This window comes from Garra rufa, chromosome 11, assembly GCF_049309525.1.
Source record: "Garra rufa chromosome 11, GarRuf1.0, whole genome shotgun sequence".
Taxonomy (NCBI): Eukaryota; Metazoa; Chordata; class Actinopteri; order Cypriniformes; family Cyprinidae; genus Garra; species Garra rufa.
In genome coordinates, this window is record NC_133371.1 from 36,879,392 (window position 1) to 36,885,491 (window position 6,100).

Consider the following 6,100-nt stretch of genomic DNA (forward strand, 5'->3'; position numbering starts at 1 on the left):
TTATTCATCAAAGAATCCTGAAAAAGTATCTCAGGTTTCTAAAAAATTAAAAGTGTTACATGGTATGTTTTTTAACAAATCAGTAAGATGTTCAAGATTTTTTTCTGCATATCAAGACTGCATTTATTTGATTGAAAATACAGAAATAGAAATGTATATTGTGAAATACGTTTTATCCATTTTATTATAGTTTAAAATAGAATTTATTCCTGTGATGCGAAGCTGAGTTTTCAGCAATCCCTTGATCCTACAGTAATCATTCTAATATGCTGATTTATTATAAATGTTGTTAAATTGATAAAAAGTCTTTTTTTGTTACAAAATATTTTCATTTCGAATAAATGCTGTTTGTTTTCACTTTTTATTCATCAGAAAATCTTGAAAAAAGTATCACAGGTTTCTTAAAAAACTATTAGGTAAGCATATTAAAAATCATAAATCAGCATATTAGAATGATTTCTAAAGGATCATGTGACACTGAAGACTGGAGTAAAGGCTGATGAAAATTCAGCATAGCATCACAGAAATTACATCTTAGTATATTAAAGTAGGAAACCAATATTATAAATTGCAATTATATTTCACAATATTACTATTTTTTCTGTATTTATGATCAAATAAATACAGCCTTGATAAGCATCCATTGAAGAGAAATATCTTATCGATCCCAAACTTTTGAATGGCACTGTAGTAATATAATAGCTTACTTCGCTATATATGTTTACTGTGTATCATGACACTAAACGATGACCATATTCATATATTTTCACATGGTATGTCAAAAATACCACGGTATTACCATGGTACATGTCCAAAGACCCATGTTGATACCACAGTACTTTGCTTTGTCATTTTAAATTGCAAATATATATTATTTTTCTGTATTTTTGTTCAAATAAATAGAACTTAAGAGCTTAAGAGACATTAAAAATCTGTCTGATCCCAAAATTATGAACAGCAGTGTATATATAAATATATATATGTTTTTTTAATTATTTTTTTTAGTTATGAGATTCACCTGTTCATGCTTGAATTTACAGCAAACCATCCACAGATTTGAAACAAATATATATGAATGATCTGATGAAGAAGTTTGTGTTGTTATTAAGCAAGACAATTCAGACAAAAAGCATGTCTGCCTAACTGTGGAATTTGCACTAGTCACAAAATTGGTCTAAACAACACTGTTACATGTCGTGAGTACAACATAAGATCTTGGCACGAAGGTCATGCCATTAGATGCATGAGGAAATGCACAAAAAAAAAAACTGAAAAATACCTGCTCTGCTCTTGGTTCTCCAGTGTGTCCCATTCTGCGTTTTTCTCACATTCCTAAGATGATTCTCCATGTTAAGCAGACGACACTATGCTAAACAACGAGGAAATACCCACAACATGCAAGTCGTCTTACAAGTGTCTCTCATAACAAGCAGCTGCAAATTTTTTTTCGTCCTTCCTGTGGTTGTTTCTTATTCCTTCCCCTCACGGGTCACAAAAACCGGTTTCCCAGCCAATGTCAGACAAAGCAGGACACTAAGTAAATGTTCGTTCAACAACAGCATAGTCACTATAAACATGACCTTAGATGATCCACCGTGCTACAAACACCTCCTGTGAAAGAAAAAAAAAATACAACCAACTGCAGTGAAATCCTCCGATAGGTGTAATTAAAAAAAAGGATCCAACTATTTCCTCAGTGTGCTATCTCCTAAATGCGGCAATAGAATAATTACAGACATTTGTAAAAGCTGCTGAGTGACAGATCAATAAGAATGCAGTCTAATATCAACAAAACAACCTACTTTTTAGCTTTCTAGTCTCTCTTACTCCCAATGTGAACAGAATTATAGGCCTTTAAAACAATTATAGCAGGAAATGAATGGATGCTACACTTTCACAACTCTATAGACAATACCAATTTTGATATTAAATGACATAATTGAGAAATAACTCATAGACCGTGTCTGCCTTTGAATTTTCAGGATGCAGACGGAGCCCCCCACAAAATTCTGTGATGCTTGATTAGGTATGAGCCTTTCTTCTGTTTTTTAAACTTGTTTTTATGTCATTTTCCTGCAGCACAGTTCTGCTTTTTGTTTCTCGTGTGTGTGCATGATTAACCTCACAACTGAAAGCAGTCACATGCTCAGCAGTGAGAAGCAGATAATAAAACATTTCTGTGCACCTGTTCTCAGTTCAAGACAGCGTGGGTTGCAGTGAGGTCATCATTTATAGACACAACCAAGACTGTGTAGAGGGACGCCACCACGCTTAGGTGAGAAAATAACAAATGAGACCGCATTAATGTCAAATGTTTCGCCTACAACAAAATAGCATTCAAGAGAGCAACTGTAGACTTTATAGATTTTAAAAAGTGAGCTCAATAATTGAGCTCAGAAATGCCTATAAAGTTCAGTTAGAATAAAAACTCAGATATTTTTAATCAAGACCAAAATATCCAATGTTATAACTTATACAGTACCAGTCAAAAGTTTTTGAACAGTAAGATTTTTCATGTTAAAAAAAAAAAAAAAAGTTTCACCAATTTATTTGATCCAGTAAACAGTAAATATTTGAAATATATTTACTATTTAAAATAACTGGTTTCTATTTAAATATATTTTAAAATGTTTTTTTTTTTTTAATTAATTAATTATTATTATTATTTATTTTTTTGGGGGGGGGGAGAAATTAGAAATTAATACTTTTATTAAGGATTACTTATTATTTTTATCAAGGATATTTAGTTGATCTAAAGTGACAGTAAAGACATTTATAATGTTACAAAAGATTTTTATTCTAGATAAATGCTGTTCTTCTGATGCTATTCATCAAAGAAACCTGAAAAAATTCTACTCAGCTGTTTTTAACATAATAATAATAATTGTTTTTTTGAGCAGAAAATCAGAATATTAAAAATTTTTCTGAAGGATCATGTGACTGGAGTAATGATTCTAAAAATTTAGCTTTGAAATCACAGCAATAAATTACATTTTAAAATATATTTAAATAGAAAACAATTATTTTAAACAGTAAAAATATTTCAAAATTTTACTGCTCTGCTTTACTTTGGATCAAATAAATGCAGGCTTGGTGAGCAGAGGAGACTTCTTTAAAAAAAAAAGCATTAAAAATCTTACTGTTCAAAAACTTTTGACTGGTAGTGTAGCTCTGTGTAAAATATACTTTTTTCTTTTAATTTTGGAAAGATATGTGCTCACTAAGACTGCATTTATCAAAAATACAGTAGAAATAGTAATATTGTGAGATATTATTACAATTTAAAAATTACTATTTTAGTATATTTTAAAATGTATTTTATGCCTGTGATGCAAAGCTAAATTTTTAGCATCATACTCCCGTCTTCAGTGTCACATGATCCTGCAGAAATCGTTTTAATATGCTGATTTGCTGCTCAATAAACATGTCTTATTATCATCAGTATTGAAGTTAAACAGTTGTACTGCCTAATATTTTTGTGGAAAACACAATGCATTACAAATCAAAAGATTTGAGTAAGTAAGGTCCTTTAATTTAGGAAGGATGCATTAAATTGGTCAAAAGTAGCAATAATGGCATTTACAAAAAATGCTGTGCATTGAACTTTTTATTTATCAAAAAAAAAAAAAAAAAAAAAAACCTTAAGAAAGTGTCACTGTTTCCACAATAATTTTTTTTTTAATTTTAATTGAGCACCAATAATAACTGTTAATAACCATATCAGCATATTACAGTGATTTCTGAAGGATCATGTGGCACTGAAAACTGGAGTAATAGCTGCAAAAATCAGCATTGCCATCACAGGAATAAATTACAATATTAAAATATATATTTAAAGACAAAAAGAGTTCTTTTCCAATGTAATAATATTACTGTTTTTATTATAAACACATGTTTTTAATCAAACAAATGCAGCCATGATGAGACATTAAAAACCCTTTACTATTCCAAACTTTTGACCAGTGGTGTAATAATAAAAGTTGTTTTTTAACTTAACAAGACAAAGTACTTAAAAAAAAAACACACAGACAGATTGGCATAAAGCGCTTGAACCGAGGTGCTAAAACAGTCTTAGCCGTCTGTGACGTTGACTACATATGTGTTATTTAGCACGTTAATGAGTCTTAACACCCCCCTGATCCTGTAAAGAGATACTTCTCTGCTTAATCTGCTATATGGTGTCCGCTGGTGTCTGGATACCAATCACACACCTATCACACACACACACACACACACACATACATAGATCTCCACCTGCTTCCATGAAGCACCCTGACCTGTTTCTACATTCATCTGTTTCTGCATCTGTGTCTATGTTCGCATCAGCGAGGCTGATTCACCCCTGAATTGCTCATCGCTGTGACTCGAGTGCAAAAAATGCTGTTTAAATATGTTACTGCTCTAGGTTTTACACAAAAGCACCACTTACATCCACCCACGTACAGACCCACGCCTCTGCTTCAGTCTGCAGAGTTAAAAATGCAGAAATGTCAGACATAAACATGCTCTAATGTACAAAACAGCAGGTTTCTAATCAACACTACTTGAAAGACTAAATCGAACAGTGTTCTGGGGTGAACCTGAAGAGCTTCAAGAGCCACAGCCCTTCTCAAATGTGGTCAGCTGTGTGCAAAGCAACGGTGATCTCGGTGAACATGTGAAGAAACACCACTGACCTGAGTCTTCGTCGGACTGGAGACAGCAGCTGTGTGTTTGAGTGTGTATGTGTGTAAGAAAGAGATTTCCACTTCAGTTCAGTTCCGTCGTCCTTATCCAGAGAATCACGGCAGACTGAACAGCCCTCTCATGAACCCTCCCTCTCCAGCCGAGCCGCCACACACTCTGCATCCTCCATCCTTCCTCTCTCTCTCTCTCTCTCTCTCTCTCTCTCACTCTCTCTGTCTGTATCTCTACACTTGCTTTACTGCTCCTCCTCCTCCTCCTTCCCCTGGCTTGCTTCCCCCGCACACTGTGTTTTCCGCTCAGCCTCTGTTTTCTTCTCCAGCGAGGATAATCACATTCCAGAGGAGGGACGGCATATGGCAGGGAAACGCCACACGCTCTTGTCTGTCCGTCTTTATGTGCCAATGTGTGTGTGTTGCATGGACAATTACCCCTATTGTGTTGCAGGAGGGGTGGGCCAACAAACAGGGGTAAATGGGTGGGGTGCGACTCGAAAGAAAAATCTAGAGGAATATTGATGAGTGGGTCTGATATTTAGAGAATGCCAGCTTTTCTCCGCTGATTGGTCGGGTCACTGGAGTCCACGTATCGCTGTAATTCAACGGAGGGGCAAAAATGAGGCTGATTCTATTGGAGGCCACGCACCGGTCATGTGACGAAAGAAAAAGGGCCACTTGGGAGACTGAGGAGGAATACAGATGAGTCAGTGATTTGTGGGGGAAGGGGACGGGGGTGGAGGGCACTGTCACCACCTACAATATTCTCACACTTTAGGATGATGAAACAAAGACAGTAGGGAAAATAAGACTCTTCACTATGCAAACACAAAGTACTGGGGTAATAACATAGGTCTTTGGACATGTACCATGGTAATGCCATGGTACACAGTAAATATATAGCAAAGTAGGCCATTGTTATTGCTACACTGGCATTTAAAAGTTTGAGATCAGTAAGATGTTTTTTAATGAGTCTCTTATGCTCATCAAGGCTGTATTTATTTGATCAAAAATACAGAAAAAAATTTGTATTGTCAAATATTATTGCAATTTCTTATATTGGTTTCCTATTTGAATATACTTTAAAATGTAATTTATTTCTGTGACGCAGCGCTGAATTTTCATCAGCCATTACTTCAGTCTTTAGTGTCACATGAGCATTCAGAAATCATTCTAATATGCTGATTTATTAAAATACAGAAATATTTTCTAACAATATAAGTCTTTACTATCACTTTTTATCCATTTAACAAATCCATGCTCAATAGAATATTCATTTCTTTAAAAAAAAGAAAGAAACTTTGTACTGACCCCAAACTTCTGAATAGTAGTGTGTGTTGTAACACAAAATTTCAATATTGAATTTTTTGAATAAACATTGTTCTTTTTAATGTTTTATTTATCAAAGACTACTGAAAAAA

General features: G+C 34.1%; 1 long non-coding RNA gene across 1 annotated transcript in view; it reads right to left on the reverse strand.

Moving 5' to 3' along the window:
- The window catches only part of LOC141345182 (uncharacterized), a 28,924-nt gene extending 24,083 nt beyond the window's left edge, over positions 1 to 4,841 (reverse strand). Inside the window, exon 1 of the long non-coding RNA XR_012356967.1 lies at positions 4,677 to 4,841. This is a non-coding gene — a long non-coding RNA (uncharacterized lncRNA). The remainder of the gene's footprint in view (positions 1 to 4,676) is intronic.
- Positions 4,842 to 6,100: the final 1,259 nt, after the last annotated feature.